The sequence below is a fragment of the Leptonychotes weddellii genome, chromosome 3 (assembly GCF_054177405.1).
Source record: "Leptonychotes weddellii isolate Sample4059 chromosome 3, ASM5417740v2, whole genome shotgun sequence".
In the NCBI taxonomy this organism is placed as follows: domain Eukaryota; kingdom Metazoa; phylum Chordata; class Mammalia; order Carnivora; family Phocidae; genus Leptonychotes; species Leptonychotes weddellii.
Window position 1 is genome coordinate 66,278,722 of NC_138371.1, and position 17,933 is coordinate 66,296,654.

At 37.3% G+C, this 17,933-nt stretch overlaps 1 protein-coding gene across 12 annotated transcripts in view; it reads right to left on the reverse strand.

Annotated features, from left to right (window-relative positions):
- Positions 1-17,933, reverse strand: part of PKP4 (plakophilin 4) — a 235,978-nt gene that overhangs the window by 106,366 nt on the left and 111,679 nt on the right. Inside the window, exon 1 of one of the 12 annotated variants that reach the window (XM_081814395.1) lies at positions 3,847-3,891. The exons of the other annotated variants lie outside the window; for them this stretch is intronic. The gene's annotated coding sequence lies outside the window, so the exon portion shown is untranslated. Of the gene's footprint in view, positions 1-3,846; positions 3,892-17,933 lie in introns of those variants that run through there. 12 annotated transcript variants of the gene reach the window in all.

The following is a 17,933-nucleotide window of genomic DNA, read 5'->3' on the forward strand; positions in this document are numbered from 1 at the left end:
ACTCAAAGCAAATGCCGAACTGTAAGTAGTTTAACTGGACAATGACCGCTAGTTCAAAATACTAGTCTATGAACCCTAAACCTAGAAACTAATCAGAAATAAAACTACCTTAAAAATTATTTATGACAATACATACATATTTGTTTGCCATGCAAAAACTTAGAACAATTTAATTGAAGTGTATTAGCTCCCTGTGGAATCAGGCAAACATGCTATTACTGACAGCGCAGGCTTTGTAAATTCTCCAAACTATTCTCAGAATAATTTTTAAGATACAGTCCCTGAACTCCTTACTGCTTTCTGATACTGAGAATACTTTTCTAATGAGTCCAGCTTGTGTGGGTATATAGGGCATAGCCTGAATGAATAATACTTGGCTCAAAAATGTTGTACAATATGATCAAAGTGGGATGCTTCCTACCTCTGCTGAACATTTCCTAGACTTCTGTTCTTAATAAATGTTTAGCAACGAAAGACCAGAGAGATAATAACTGTACAACATTCAGTATCAGGCTAAGATAATTGATTTTAAGGGCAAATAGTCTTATGCTTATCTCACATTTGGTCTTACTCTGCCCTTAAACAACATCCAATTTCTTGTGACACACTTCCATTCTTTCAATTTTACTCAACTGTTTGTTATACACTCTTATCCCAGAAGACTGGCTGCTTGTATCAAGCTGGGCCAGAAAAGGACCATCTGTGAATACAAAAATATTCTCAGAGCCATCACACTACCTTTGTGTTCTGAGTTCAGTGAGTACTAGGGATGGAGGGCTGCTGTGTTTTCTTCACTTGGGATGGCCAAAAGTTACCACGGTAGGATTAAAGTATGTTTCAAATTAGAACAGAAAAAAATTTTCATTCATACAAAAAAATTCCATTTCAGTGGATTTTTATCATGTTGGTGGCTGCCTATGACATTTTGAGCATTCTCTCAAGGGAATGGTTGGGAAATTTCCCACTTGAAGGCAGAAGTTGGAACTTACTGTCCCGTAATTCCTTCCCTCAGAAGCAGAGATACGGTGACTGGCTCTGCCAAGAAGATGTCAGACTGTGACTCAGGTGCTAAAACTAAGACTCTGACATCAGAAAACACGAGCTTATTTTCTTTCACCTTCTTGCTGCAATCCCTGCAACAGGCATCAGGGTTAAGTTCCTAATACAGAAATGACCTCCACACAAACTGCTATGTTGATGCTTAGTGGCAGCATTGGTGGTTTCTTTATCTACCCAATTTTGTGGTGTTTCTGGAAGTTGAACCTCAAAGCTTGTTCTCCAGCCCTTGCTACAAACATGGGAATTCACAAATACTTGCTTAATAATGCCTTTTTCTACATAACTAGCCATGTCAGTCTCTGTTTCTTACAACTAGAAATCTTGACTGAAGCACCTATAGAAACCATTGATAGCAGTCGAGTTGCTAGGAGAATCAATGTACCCATGATGTAGCTACATTTTTCATTTAAAAATTGGATAATTACTTCAACATTCATACAGACTGATAAAGTCCGCATTATATCACTACTGGCCATGGACCTAAAATATTGAACATCACCAGCTACTTTTATCAAAATAATTCTGCCCATTATTTGCTCACACTTCTCATAAGCAGGATGTCATTAAAGCACTGAAAGCAGAATATCAGGAAGATATAAAGCAGGGAATTTGTAAAGGTTACCTAATACCTGTGAATATTTATAAGGAAAACATATGTATACTTTGTTGCAAAATCATAAATATTATACCTACAAAACACAACTGGAACACCCATATGGGACTAGCACCAAGATGGGTGAGCAGGATATAAATATTTGACAAATCTGTCTCTACCAGCTTCTTAGACTGCCTGATGAGGAAGACAGTATTACATGGTCATATAAAAACACACCTAATCGTTTCTAAAATAACGCTCATTAAGATGATTACACAGAGATACCACCTATAAATTTAAAATTTGTATTTTACCACACACTCTGGTTTAACCTTACATTGTAAAGGCGAATCCTTAAATCAGCATCCAAAACTGGTCATCTAAATTATAAGGGGACCCTATATTTGTTCTCCTTTGTGAAAACATGGAAAATAATGTTAAAAGATTTGCCAATGATTTAGCATATGACAATTTCCTCTTAAATTCTGGCATACAAGACCATAAACAAACTTAGAGAGAAAGTCAAGGCTACTAGTATGCTATAAAATGGAGTCTGTTCACATGTGTTTGAAAGCTTTTTTTTATGTTTACCTCATCTCTCTCAGGTAAATACACTGATAAATATTCTCTGACAGTGAGCCAAAGGAACAGAAGAAAAAAAACTTCATTTTCATGCTTTGTATGGTGGACAGAGCTGGGCAGGAAGCCCAAGGAAGGACTTGCTGCCCAGTTATCAGCCACCTCAGGGGCGCCTCAGCTGCAGAGAACCGCCTGGCTCAAGGGCATGCCCTCTGGGCAGGTTGCAGCCAGCCACTGATTGAGGTAGGTGTACAAAGGCAGGGCCCAGATTTGCTCCAGAGTTCCCTGTGGGCTGGGCCAGGCTGCAGAGTGTTTGAACTTCTCTACTCAATCCTGCTTTTCCTTCCCCTCTCCTCCACAAGTGTCTATCTGTAATAAATACTCTGCACCCAAAATTCCACCTCACCCAACCTAAGTACTGTTTTTTGGCCTCCTTTTATATAAAGAGAGAAATTTTCTCTCTTGATTTTTAAATACCATGAGATACTTCGAATGCAGAGAAAAAGTATGGACAATAACACAATGAGCTTTGGAGAAACTGACCCAGATACAGCAAATCTTAATGTTTTGCTACATTTGCTTCAGGTTTTTTGAGAAATAAAATATTACAGATATATTGAAACACCCTAGTTTCTCTCTCATGGATCCTATTTCTCTCATTTCTCTCGCTCCCTCTTCAGAAGAAACCATTAAGCTGAATTTGGTGTTTAATATTCATGTGAATATTTTATAATTACTACTCCATATTTCCAGATCCATAGATGACTTATAGTATTGTCTTGCATGTTCACATAACTTACATCAGTGGTAATACTGTGCAGACTTGTGCAGATTGCTTTAATTATGATTTTGAGATATATCAATATCAGTAGAACAGAACTCATTTATTTTCCTTTCTCAGCAGTATTCTACTGCACAGCTAGAGTGCAATGTATTTATATGTTCTCAACATGATGAATCCTTGGGTTGTTTCCAATTGTGTGCAATTATAAGCCTGCTGCCACATAAGCATCCTTGTACTTGTGCACGTGTGCCTGACTTTTCCACAGTAGAGACCTAGAAATGGAATTGCTGGGCTGAAGGTAATGCACATCTTTACTGGATAATGACTGTCACAATTATTTTCCCAAGCAGTTGTACCAATTTATATTCCAGTCAGCAGTATATAACAGAGTTCCAGTTTCTCCACGTTCTCATGGACATCAATTTGCATTTGGGGGCTTAAATCCCCACTTCCTTTTTTGGTAATTTGATAAATATGGGAAGCTATCATGCATTTGTTTTAATTTATATTTCCCTGATAACCGACATCTTTTCATATGTTTATTGGTCATTTAGATTTTTGAAAATCATAGGTATCCTAAATTCTCACACGTGTGAGAATGTTTCCCTATTTCCAGCACCCAGGCTTGTCCTCTTCTGTGGGGCAAGTTTCTTATTACCCTTACACTAATGTAGTTTTGTAAAATTTTAGCTTTGGACAAGGGATCTCCTGTTAGACTCCCCACCTTGGGCAGCCCTCAAATGGCAGGTAGCATGTCGCTGCCAAATGGCATGCTCAAGATCACCTAGGTTTGGCAGGTACCTTCAAGGTGAAAGCCAGGTTTACTTACTGCTTACTTAGTTTAAGATTCCCACTTTCATTTCAGTTTTGGTTTCTGTGAATTCTTTACTTTCCAGCTTAGCCCTGCTTTAAAAAACAAAAAACAAAAAACAATGCAAAACATTTTACTCAGCATATTTAGTTTCCTTCAGGGAAAGGAATAGCTAGGGTATGTCAGAAATTAGAGTCTTAATAGATTTTTCATATTTTCTCTTAGCTACTCTGAAGTACATTCAGGGGGAAGTTTCGCAGTATTATTTTCAACTCACTATTTCTCTATGTGCCCTGAGATTTTACTTGTTTTCCAATGACAATATTTTCCATTTCTGAGACTTCTAGTTAGTTCTTTATCATACATATCCACCTGTTCCTGCTGCTCACTGGCAGTGAAATCTCTGTCTTATTCCCTTCTTATTTAGGTTTACCTTTCTTTACCTAAACTTCCAGGCACCTCAGTCCTCAATGAGGCCTTGAATTGGTGATTCAGTGTTCCTTTCAAACAAACACTGTGGATCCTGCACATTTAGTCACGAGGCTATTGTCTACTTCTTCTGGTTTCCAGAAGCCTCAGGAAGCTTTTAGCATTAGGTACTTCCACTCTCATCTTCTTTAATAAGCAGGAAGAGCTCCACCTTAGCTTCAAGGACACGGCTGTTGGCACTGAAAACAGGGCATAGCTTATTCTCCTGTGGCCTCCTAGTCTCTCTCAAACCCTTCTTAAGTCCTCACTGATGGCCAGTAGTGACATTATCTCCTGACCCTTTTCAACTGTGCCCTATGGAAGCCTCACTCCAGTTTGCAAATTCTCTCCTTATAAACTCTTCATTATTTACTCAGAATATTCTCCACCGCTGGGTTACTAAGAAGACTCAAAAGGTTTTAAGTGAAATGTAGTTTCCTGAAAATATTGCTTTTTCTGCCCCTTTCTCTCTGGTAAAGACTATACATTCTTCACAGCCCATACCTGAAGTACCAAAAAGTCCTGCCTCCTCACTCTCTCTACTTATTTGCATAAAATTGTTTTTAATATTCCTCATTGTCGTCATGCCAGGTAGGATCTGGAATCACATTCCCTCTTACATTCCTGATGTTAGTATGTCGTGTTCTTTTTTCCTTAACTGATAAAAACCATTATTCTTCTAAATATGTGCAAAAGCTCATTGTGCTTTGCGGCCCATGCAGTCCAACTACAGTTGCCCACTTGCATCACTATTATCTATTTTCTTCTAGTTATTCTGATTTACTGCTTCAGGAGCAGCTACCATAGTTATTACTGCTGTGATGATGACAATTAAGAAAGAGCAGTGGGCATCATAGCAGGCCATGAGCGATGATACCCCAACTTCCTTCCTGTCCCCACACTCAACTAATCTTCAGTTCTCTTCCAGACTTAGTGGAGGGAGTGGCCCCTTCCTGTCTACGGCTAGCCTCTCCACACCCTCTGGCCTCCTCCAGGATTTTGCTTCTTTTTCCTGACTCTTCAATGTTTCCTCTCAGTTTAAGGCTCAAATGTTTCTCATCAGAAAGCATCTTCTTGATCTCAGGACTCCTCAATCTCTGCTTCCTTCCCCTTTGACCTATACTATCTTTTGCCAAATATTTTTCTTTAAATTGACTCGTTTTGAAAACACAGTGTCTTGGATATTAAAATAATTAAAACCCTGGTTTCTAAAGCTTTTTATAATTTTCTTAATATAAATTAAAATACACAAAAATTTTTAAAGAGGTGCATCTGTGTACTAAAAATCATTTTACATCAGCAGAACATGTACAACACACCACGGGTCAACATGCCTTTCCATGCCTATAAATCTCAGCAGGAAGTACTGAGTACTGGTTATACTGAAAGAAGAAAACGGACATGGTCATTATGTGGTGCAATCAGTGGTGAAGCAAGAAAGCATTTTTATTTCAATCATTTTTGCTTAAAAATCTTCCAAAAAATAATTTACTTTTCTGCCTTGGTATGCTGAAAGAAAATTTTATATCACTAAGAGATTAATTATCACCAAATAGCATGTTAGATTTTTAAAGTACATAGGTTTGTGCTGGATAGGTCCTGCTCTCAGGATATACTAGAGCATTTTTTTCCTCTTTCTCATCTTCAAAATATGAGCAAATTATGGTCATGATCATACCTTTGAGGATCTTGAGCTAGGGCTAGGGAACTATTTTTTTTTTTTTTAAAGATTTTATTTATTTATTCATGAGAGAGAGAGAGAGAGAGAGAGGCAGAGGCAGAGGGAGAAGCAGGCTTCCCGCGGAGCAGGGAGCCCAATGCGGGACTCAATCCCAGGACCCTGGGATCATGACCTGAGCCGAAGGTAGCCGCTTAACCGGCTGAGCCACCCAGGCGCCCCCTAGGGAACTATTTTAAAAATGATTATTTAAGAATAAGAAATCCTCAAAAACATCCTAAATGCTGTTCTTTAATCTAGGCTGGTACTAAAAGCAAAGGAGCCACATTTTCAAAGGATCCTTGAACTTCTCAGCCTCCAAATAACTAGTCAGGAAGGTAGAGGAGATTAAATGTCCTGACTTTCTTTCACAGTTTAATAACTGACAAATCATTAGAAGGTCTACTTGGCAGTCCCTAATTCGTGCATAATTAATTATTATTAACAAAGGGAATTAGTCAGTACAAGGGAGATGGACATGATATCCCTTGTACTGGCTAATTCCCTTTGTTAAAAGGAAATTCAAAATTAAAAAGACTTAAATAACAAACACTGCCTTTCTCAAACTGTGTTATGAGAACATCAGTGTCTCATAAAATATGCCCTGAAAGGAAGGGGTTCCAGGTCAACAAGGTTTGGGAAATGCTGCCCAGAAGATTCCAAATCTTGGAGATTCATGGCAACACTAGCATATTAAAAGTTCTGAGAAGTTTACCAATAGGAAATCAGCTTACCTTTGTATAACCTAGTGATTCTTTGATTTACTGAGACTAAGCACACTTTTTCTTTTTCAAGGAACAACTATTAACGTCTCAAGAAAACAATACCATCTTGCAGAACACAACTTAGGCAATACTGAAAAATAAAGCTCTTTTATTGTAATAAATTTTATCTTGAAGTAATGAATTTTATACACTGGAACACAAAATTTTAATTACTTTTGTCCAGACAGAATATTTACAAAAGGCAGGGCACCACAAAGGGTTAACCTTCAAATGGAAACTGCTGACCTCATCCCACTCTGAAGATATGAAGGGTACATCTGATTAGGACACCTCTGCTGGACTATGCCCTCTACTATGCCCATTGCTTCTTACATTATAGATCTTGTTTAAGATAAAAGAAAAATACAAGATATAAATTACCCGTCTGATTTTTTGTTATACTAGCTAACATTCCAACAAGGATGAGCAACAGTAAGATCTTTATTGTTTTATCCTACCAAATCACACAAGATTATACCAGGTTCTAGCTTCGATATCTCATCCTTCAGTTTTAATGAAGCAGAGAGAAAACAGCGAAGTTTACCTCTAAATTTTTATTCTAAAGCTCAGGCTCATATCTGTAACACTGTCACCAAAGCTCCTTTACTAGAAATCAAAATAAAGGAAGGGAAGTTTACATTAAAACACACAAGGAAAGCTTTTTGCCTAGAACCAGGTGCAGATGAGAACATTACGGTAAACAGGTAAAAGTCCAAGCATTTTTTATAGCACCACTGATGGCTTTTAAAAAAACTGTCGCCTTAATGCTAACTCACTGTCATGGTCTTCAATCTCTCACCTGGCAATCTGACCATCACACAGGTCCATACACACTGGTGATATACAATTCACTATCTCTAGTCAGATTCAATGTTTGGCTAAGTGGCGGTACCTGAAGATGTGTCCTCCATTCTGCTATACCTCCCCTGCCTCCTGTGTTTTTTCTCTACTGCAGTGGTTCTCAAAGTGTGTACCTTGAACCAGCAGCATTAGCATCAATACTACCTGGAAACTTCTTTGAATCCGAAGGGGTAGGGCCCAGCCACCTGTGCTTGAACAAGTCCTCCAGGAGATTCTCATGCACGCAGAACTTCAAGGACCAGTGTCCTACACCCTTCTCCTCTCACACAGGCTCAAACCGTAAGTGTTTTTACCATTTCCTTCCTTTCTCTTACTCCCCATACTTCTCATGATAAACGCTTTCCTAAATGCTGTCACTCCACCTTTCTAACATGGGTTGAGTCCATTCCCTTCCCCACCATTCCTGCCATTCCCCCTAATTCAGGCTCACATTCACTTTGGACTAATGCAGTAACCCCTCTCTCAGTCTTCCCCCCACCATGGTGGTCAAAGGCCTTGCCTCTGCTTTTCACATTTTTCCTAGCTATATCTGTTGAAAGCACAATTCTAATCATCAATAATCTCTATCTTATACTGAGAGCTGTCTGGGCTCCAGGCTCTCTGCTAAGTGCTTTAAATGCACTACTTTGTTAACTCCCCATTCAGCCAGCAAAGTAGTCAGGGTTACCCTCATTCCACAGAGGGCTGACTTGCCTCAGGTCATTCAAAACCAGGATCTGAAATCAAATGAGCCTGACTCTTAATTCCATAGTGTTAACCATTGTGCACCATAACCTTCCTACCCCACCCATAATGGAACTTAGGAGGTCAACTCAGCTGTATTTTAAGACCCAAGGTAGTGTGCCCTCCTGCTCCCGACCTCAGCCAAATACAAAACAAAAATGTTTTACTGTCACTCTCTCTCATGCACCTAGACTGAACTCTTTATGGTTTTTTTATACATACCACTCAAAGCTTTTTCTCATGTTGTTCCATAACCCTGAAATATTACCCTGCCATGAATGCCCACAAACCTTTATCTAGCCCTTGGGCAAAGTGCTTGGCCCATTACATGTACTCAATACCAAGCTGGATTCTTCTTGAAGAAGAGTGGAATCTATTTCATTAATCTCAGTATCCCTCTAGCTCCCTGCAAAAGCAAAACAAGAAAACCCTAATTCATTCAGGGTGAATTGTATACAGCACATTTGATTTGTATTTATAACTGATTGCATAAATTTTTAAACTAACTGATTCCTGAGTATTTGTACCAGAGACAGCCATAATATATTATGGTTGATCCTTTTTTAGGCTCTTAAAGCATTTCGGATATGATAATGATCATATCCTTACAATGTAGGTAATCAATGGTACAAAATAATGTTCTACTTTTATTTAAAGTCATAGGGATATGTGAGGGCAGAGCGGGGACTAGAACCCGGGTTTCCCATAATTTTGTTGACTGCTCTTTTAACAAACCAGTTTTTTTTTTTTTTTTTAAGATTTTATTTACTTATTTGCAAGAGAGAGAGAGAGTGAGAGAGAGAGTGAGAGCGAGCACAAGTAGGTGGGAGCAGCAGGCAGAGGGAGAAGCAGGCTCCCCGATGGGTAAGGAGCCCGATGTGGGACTCGATCCCAGGACCCTGGGGACATGACCTGAGCCAAAGGCAGATGCTTAACTGATTGAGCCACCCAGGTGTCCCAACAAATTAGCTCTATCAGAAATTTCCTATTATTCATGGTGACATGGGCAAATTAAGGTTTTATTTTTTAAAATAACTAATATGCACATTTCAGTGATACTGTGATTTATTGCCATTAATATGCTTATCTTATGCCATGCTTGCTTCTCCCCATCCCACAATTGCTTATATCTACTTCTACCTTCTGAATTCTCTGATCTCTCAGGCTTCATACCCTGGCTTTCAGAAAATGAGGAGTTTCCCAGGGGCGGCACACCATTTTTAAAAACCTGCTCACCAAGTGACAGACATTTTAAGTTGCTGAACTAGGAATGTCTTCTTTTATTTCCATTTATTTTCTCTCCTAAAAAGCAGAATATATATGTGTGTGTGTACTTGTAAATATAAATAATTCTAGTTGTCTTCTATTAGTTGAGGTTTTACTACTGCTTAAAATTATGTATACTTAGGGCGCCTGGGTGGCTCAGTTGGTTAAGCGACTGCCTTCGGCTCAGGTCATGATCCTAGAGTTCTGGGATCGAGTCCCACATCGGGCTCCCTGCTCAGCAGGGGGTCTGCTTCTCCCTCTGCCCTCTTCCCTCTCGTGCTCTCTGTCTCTCATTCTCTCTCTCTGAAATAAATAAATAAAATCTTTAAAAAAAAATTAAAAAAAAAATTATGTATACTTAGAGAAATCCTAGTAGTAAAATGCATATTGAGGAAGGGTGACCACATGGGAAACGGATACCTAGAGCCAGTGTCCATTGCATGGGACAATAACTGTTGTCATTTTTCCAACAAGGTAAGTTATTTGGTAGAATTAATGTCAAAAACACAAGGAAACTTTTCCTTAAAATGTAATACCTTGAAAATTTTATTAGCCATTACTTTAAAGTTTATTAAGAAATTATGAAAAATAATAACTTAATTTATCTGGTTTTCTAGTACATAAATATTTCAAAATTAGTAAGATCAATGATGCGTATCACATAATGTTAGATGCTTATTTGAGAGTTAAGTGACTGCACAGTAGATGATAATAACGCAAATAAATCATTTACGGAAATAGAAAATTGAGAAAAATAAATGACCAATCTTCCACTTTCTCCATGTGGACTGGTTATAGCAAGCATAGCAAAACCCATAAAAATGGTAAAAGAAACAAAGGCTAAATTTAATCTTCCTTTCTTCAATAGGTCTAATAAGTAGCACTAGGGAATAAGGTTAATTTAAAAAATGATTAATTTAAGATTTGGTTAGTAACTTAATGAAATGTAATGGGAAAAGGAAACAAATACCAACCAGCACAGGTAGATCTTTTCTTATGATGATATTTTTTTAATTACTAAGCTTATTTTATAGTTGTTCTTTCTGTTTTGCAGATATTTTATGGTTAAAGTGTGTGGGCAATTAGTAGAATTAGAATGTACATTTAATGGCTGGGCCCTAGCCAATTAAATGGTTCCTTGTGAAGGCTTGTTATCCGGCTCAAGAGGTATAGGAGGCATTCAACTTTTTTTGTCTTCTGAACTTTTTATTTTTACATTTTATCTGTATGGCTCCGCTAATATCATCTTTCCTTTCTAAACCTCCATAACTTGTCCTGGGATTCTTGAGATATAAGGTTAAGAAAATCAATGTATTATTGATAACCATAGGATATATCTAACCTACAAAGAACACTAAAGCCTCAGGTCAGAACTGGGGCATGTCTAGCTATAGGCTGAGTCCCACCTCAATATGGCTGTGTCTAGACTCATGCCCACTGCAGTCTTCAGGTTCACAGTGTGCCTCCTTGTCTTTCTACATGCCAGGTCTCTCTTTCTCTGCCTCTCCTGCTTTGTCCTCTGACACACTGCTTCTTCCACTGGTTAGCTATATAAAAAGCAATTTTCATTTACTCTTTGTTACCCTTATTTAATAGCTGTATTTCCCCCACTTACCAAAAAAGCAAAGTTACATGCTGTTGCTTTTTACTTGTGTTAAGTCTATGGCTCTCATTAGGAAAAAAGATAAAAAAGAGACATGTTTTTAGGAAAAAACGTACCAGATTTGAATGTTATTTTTATTGTTCAGATTAATATATTTATCTGAAAGAATCATTAAATTACCACATTTAGAATTCTTTTTCTCTTGTATATAATATATACTCATGAAGAAATAAACCTGCTTAGGTTTTGAACAGTACAATTTGATACTAAACATCTTACTTCCTTATTTCTTTTTAATCATAACACTAATAATAATACTAGGTATTGCTGAATGAACGCCAACTATGGGTCAGGCACTCTACATCTATTTTCTCTAATCCTTATAAAAGTACAGGCCACTGGGGCGCCTGGGTGGCTCAGTCGTTGAGCGTCTGCCTTCGGCTCAGGTCATGGTCCCAGGGTCCTGGGATCGAGCCCCGCATCGGGCTCCCTGCTCAGCGGGAAGCCTGCTTCTCCCTCTCCCACTCCCCCTGCTTGTGTTCCCTCTCTAGCTGTGTCGCTCTCTGTCAAATAAATAAAATCTTAAAAAAAAAAAAAAAAGTACAGGCCACTACTGAGTTGAGCAATCTTATGGTGGGAGAGGCAAAATAAATGACTTGCTCAAGGTCACATAATTAATAAGTAAAGAACAGGAGTGGAATTCTATATTCTTGCTCCTTCCATTACAGGTAGCTGAAAAAATTGAGGTTGTCTCATTTCCTATTCCCGAAGGTTATATTTAGAACTGTAATAGATTTTCCTGTTTCAAAACTTTCTTCCCAAATCAAATAAAGCCCTGCAATGTAATAAGAATTAAAGAGCCAGATGCTAGTATATATGGCAACTTCCTAATTATGACAAAGGTAGAATTTCATTCAATGAGAAAAGAACTGCTGGTATAATTACAGAAAATAAAGCTAGATTACTAACTCAAACTGCACGTGTGTGCACACGCAGCCACCCCCCCCACATCCTATAATCAATGTAGAAAAACCCCCAATTAGGTAAAGATAAACTAGGAGAATATGTTTATAATCTTAGGATGATAGAGACCTCCATAAGAAGACAAGCAACCCCAAAATCATAAGGAATAAGATAGGAATATTTAACTACATAAAAATAAAACTTCATCTGCCAAAATATCATGCAAACAAAGTCAAATGACCAGAAACAAGAGAAATGATATTTCTAATATATAACAGGTATTTAAAATCTCATATAAACAAATTTTACAAAAACATAGTATAATTAGGCAAAGGGTATCAAACAAAACAAGTGGCCGAAGATGAAATGTAAATGTTAATTAAAATATTGGAAAAAAACTGCTCAATTTCATTCATTAGGAGAAAGAAAATCAAGTAACAATGAGATGTCATTTTCATCATATTAGCAAACATTTTAAAAAAAGATTTATATATTTATTTGAGAAAGAGCATGCACAAGTGAGGTGAGGGGGCAGAGGGAGAGAATCTTTAAGCACACTCCACACTGAGCACAGAGCCCTACGGGGGGCTCGATCCCACCACCCATGAGATCATGACCCGAGCCAAAACCAAGAGTTGGAGGCTAACCCACCGAGCCACCCAGGTGCCCCATATAAGTAAACATTTTAAAAGTGGGAACATCCAGAGCTGGGGAGAAGCCAGGTAAAAAGGTACTTGCACCTACTACTTATGTTAGCGTGATTTGCTACAACCCTTTTGGAAAACAACCAGATAACATCTATTAAAATGAAAAATACATGTTCCCCATGACCTTGCAATTCTACTTCTGGATATCTACTCTACAGAAATAAAAACAACCACATATATGAAATATTAAGTGCAGCACTGTTAGAAACAATTTGAATGTATATCTACATGGCAATATTTTAACAAACTATGGAATCTCCACATTACATACATGTAATGACTAAAATTAGTTATTAAAAAGAATAAGCTGAAACTTTATCTGCTGCCTCAGAAAAACCACTATACATGATTAAGTGAAAAAATCAGTTGGAGAACTGATTAAAACACACAAAAATAATACAATAAAAAATACTCCATGAGTTGGTCTGAGCATGGAGAAAACTGTGATAGAAATGTAGCAGGTCAGTAAAATTGGTAACTTCAGGAGGGTAGGACTGAGAAAGCGATGGAGATACTATTTACATTTTTATCTTTATATTTATACTGTTTCACTTTTTACAACTGGCATGGGACTTCTTGAATTAAAATCTAATTCAGAAAATTAAGAAAGAAAAGAAGGCTAAAGAAATGAAGTATTATTGGGGCTACTGGGTGGCTCAGTTGGTTGAGCGTCCTGCTCTTAATTTTGGCTCAGGTCATGATCTCAGGGTCGTGGGATCAAGTCCTGCATCAGGCTCCTAGCTCGGCATAGAGTGTGCTTAAGATTCACTCTCTCCCTTTCCCCTTGCCCCGCCCACTCTCTCTTTCTAAAATAAATAAATAAATCTTAAAAAAAAAAAAAAAAAAGCAGCAGCAAGAAAGAAATGAAGTATTGTTTGAATACTACCAGGACAGATCCTGTTTAAGGAATAGTCTAATTCCTGGAAAACAGTATTCTGACTGAGAGGAGAACTGTTATTTTTGCTTTCTTTGAAGATTAAAGTACTCTACGGGGTTCAATAATATTCTAATGACCTATAAAGGTCCGTTCTAACGATGAGTAATAGGACTTAGCACACTTAAGAGTGTGCAGCACTGGTAAGGGTACGGAGAAAAGGTGCTGTGAGAATGTGAATGGGTGCAAACTCTTGGAGGGTAATTTAACAATATCTAAAAAAATAAAAAATGTAGCTACCCATTGGCCCACCAGTTCAAAGGCTGAAACTCTGGCTATACTTGGAAAAGTACACAAAACCAACCAAATAAAACTGGAAACAATCTAACAGCCATCAATGAGGAATTGATTAAATATGTTACATACATCTATATTAATAGGACTGCATGCAATCCTAGAAAGGATTTAAGTAAATCCACATGCATTAATGTGGGGAATAATCTCCAAGAAAGATTATTCAGGAAAGGAGAGCCAGGCAGTTGTTTTTCTTTTTTCTTTCTTTTTTTTAAAAATTATTTATTTATTTATTTGACAGAGAGAGACAGCGAGTGAAGGAACACAAGCAGGGGGAGTGGAGAGGGAGAAGCAGGCCTCCCGCCAAGCAGGGAGCCTGATGCGGGGCTCAATCTCAGGACCCTGGGATCATGACCTGAGCCGAAGGCAGAGGCTTAACGACTGAGCCACCCAGGCGCCCCAGGCAGTTGTTTTTCTAAAGACATACTTTTTGCTAGAGTATGCAGAAAATTTTTTTCTTGACATATACTCAAGAAACTTAATTTTGGGGAAAGTGTTAATGGTTGGGAAAGGGAACCCTACATTTGTAGGATGGCTTACTTTCAATTTTATACTTTTTTGAATATTTAATTTCTCTTAGCTTGGGGTTTCACTTGGTATTAGCTGTATAAATAAAATAGAATTAGAGTTGTCTATTCATGTAAAACCACACCAAGATGTTAATTTTCACGATTAATTAAATGTTCCAATTTTGACCTATTAAAGAAGGCAATGTTTTAAGAATTAGTTTTCATGAAGGGCGTGAAATACATGACAACAGTATTATCTTATTTGAAAATATATGATGTATAATGAATTGACTGATCTAATGGATTCCACTATATATATTTCTCTTGAAACTCCGCAGGACTCTTTAATAAAGAATTGGTACCTTTAGAGGGACGCCTGGGAGAAAGGTGCTTCTCAGCTTGCTCTATGGTTTTAATTAATTTTCTTCCATAAATTGCTAATAAGGAAGAAAAGAGCAACTTATGGTCAGTGTAACCATAAAATTAAATTTATACAATTTTTCTTATAAATTGTATATGTCAACATAAATTTTGGAAATAAAACATGAAAGAGGATGCTACACTTAACTTTACATCTTAAATAATTTTAGGGCCAAATCACTTAGGTACTATATACCAAGTGGCAAATTTTTCATTTGATAAACTAAAAATATTAATAGTTTGAAATAGTCATTTTATGGTATTATATAATTGATAGGTATTCTAAGTAAAATGTTTTTTTTAAAATAGTTATTACTTACATATACATTTATAGTCTTTTTTATTGTGATAAAATCTAGATAGTAAAAACGACCATTTCAACAATTTTTAAGTGTGTAGTTCAGTGGCAGTAAGTACAGTCACACTGCTGGACAACTATCACCTCCATCCATATCCAGAACTTTTTTGTCTTCCCAAACTGAAACTCTGTGCCTATTAAATAATAATTCCTAATTCTTCCCTCCAACCAGCCCGTCAACCAACATTCATTTTCTGTCTCTATGAATTGGACTACTCTAGGTATCTCACTTAAGTGGAATCACACAATATTTGTCCTTTTGTGACTGGCTTATATCATTTAATATAATGTTTTCAAGTTTCATCTGTTGCAGCATTCATCAGAATTTCCTTTCTATTTAAGGCTGAAAATGTTCTATTGTATGTTTATACCAATACCTTTTGTTTATACATTCATTGTTGATGGATACTTGCGTTACTTCTATATATTTTTAAAAACCCAAAATTCTACATCAATTAAAGCCAAATTCTGGAAGTATCTTGAAATTCACATTTCTATTTTTTTTTTTTTACTAGTTTCTTCTGTCCAAGATTCTGTTAACTTTCACAAAATTCAGTAGTGAAAGGCTTTATCTACAAGGATAAAACCAGTATTAGGCTTTTTCTTCTGTAATTAGAAGACTGATTTGGTTAAATATTCATTTATTTAAACTCTGAGTGCCTACTAAGTGACAGGCACTATGGTGGGCAGAAAGGAAGTGAGAGGAAGAAGAGGGAAGAAGAGGCAGAGAGTATGAGTGCCTGAATTTCACAATCGGCCCCAGGAGGTCTGTGTGGGAGCCCCAGGAGCAGAGTGGACAAACTCTGACATGAAGTTTCTCTTCATGACAATGAGAAATTGGATTATAACATTCGAGCTGAAATGTCAAAATAACCCTCCACTTTAAGATGCCAAATAAAATTATGTACCTAGAAAGCTAGTGAACATGAAAAGCTGTGTGGTGCTGATGAGACCATGTGGTTTGGCATCCATTTCCTGGTTGCCTGGTACAAGAAGGCAAACACCATCTGCCTCACTAGCTGTTGGGACCATCAAAAGACCTAAGGTGTGTGAAAGCTTTCATGAATTTTCATGTTCCAAAAAAAACTTCTAATCACAGATTTTGGTACTGATATCCTAAAGCAGGAGTTGGCAAATGTTTTCTATAAAGGGCCGGATAGGGGCGCATGGGTGGCTCAGTGGCTTGAGCATCTGACTCTTGGTTTCGGCTCAGGTCATGATCTCACGGTTCTGGGATGGAGCCCTGCGTTGGGCTCCGCACTCAGCGGGGAATGTGCTTCAAGATTCTCTCGCTCTCTCTCTCTGCGCCCCCCCCCCCTCCGCCCCACTCTCTCACTCTCTCTCAAATAAATCTTTAATAAAAAAGGGACCAGAGAGTAATATTCTAGGCTTTGCTGACAGTGAGCGATGTTTCTGTCACAACTAGCCACCACTGTCCTGGTAGTATGACAGCAGCCAGAGAAAGTAACATAAAATGAGTGTGGTTGTTCTTACTTATGGACACTGAAATTTGAATTTCATCTAATTTTCAAATGTCATGAAATATTCTTCTGATTATTTCTAAACTGCTAAAAAATGTAAAAAAACCTCTTTGCTTGTAGGCTATACAAAAAACAAAACAAACAAACAAAAAACCAAAAACAGGTAGAGGGCCAGATTTGGCCATCCCAGATCCTAGAATTTAAAACAAAGAAGGAAGAATTATAGGGTTGGGAGTCCAACCTAGATCTGAATCTAGGCTCTATCACTTACCAGCTGTATAATAGTAGACAAATCACTTTAACATTTATAATCCCCAGTTTAATCATCTGTTAAATGGGGATAACACCCACATCACATAGAAGCTGATGTGAGTATATGAACAAGATGCTAAAGGCTGTGTAAACTGTCAAACTGTTTTTAAAGAATTAGGCGTTGTATAAAGTAAAAATATACATTACAAAAATGTACCATATTCTCCTCTGAGGAATATTTGCCAAAAAATTGGGAATATATTTTCAATTCCTAAGAAGAGGAAAAAATGAAGTAATTTGGACCAAAGACAGATGTCTTGGATTCCATTTTTACTAAGCTGTTGGCATTGTACAATGTTATTACAACACTCAGTTAATAATTTATCTTTCTTTCATCATCTGATCGTATTCTGTTCTCAATAGTTCTGCTTTGTCATTTTTTTGTTCTCTCCTCTTAATCTTCATTTAAGAGGATCCAATATTATATATATAAAATCATAAGAGGAAAGCAGTGGCTGAAGCACCTTTCATAACAAATGACTGAGAGAAGAGAGGTTGCTTCTTGCTACTATCCTATGCTCTACTTTCGATTTCTTAAGTTTCAGAACAAGCAATCTTAGCAAATTTAGGGGCTCTCACAACTCTCACAAAATTAAAATGCATAATTTCTTTATATAGCCAGCTTAAAGATATCAAAATATCAATGCCAAAAAACAGTATGCAGATGGTGGGTAAACATATTAAGTTGTTCTTTAATATTCAGATAGTGAGTTAAGGCACAGAGC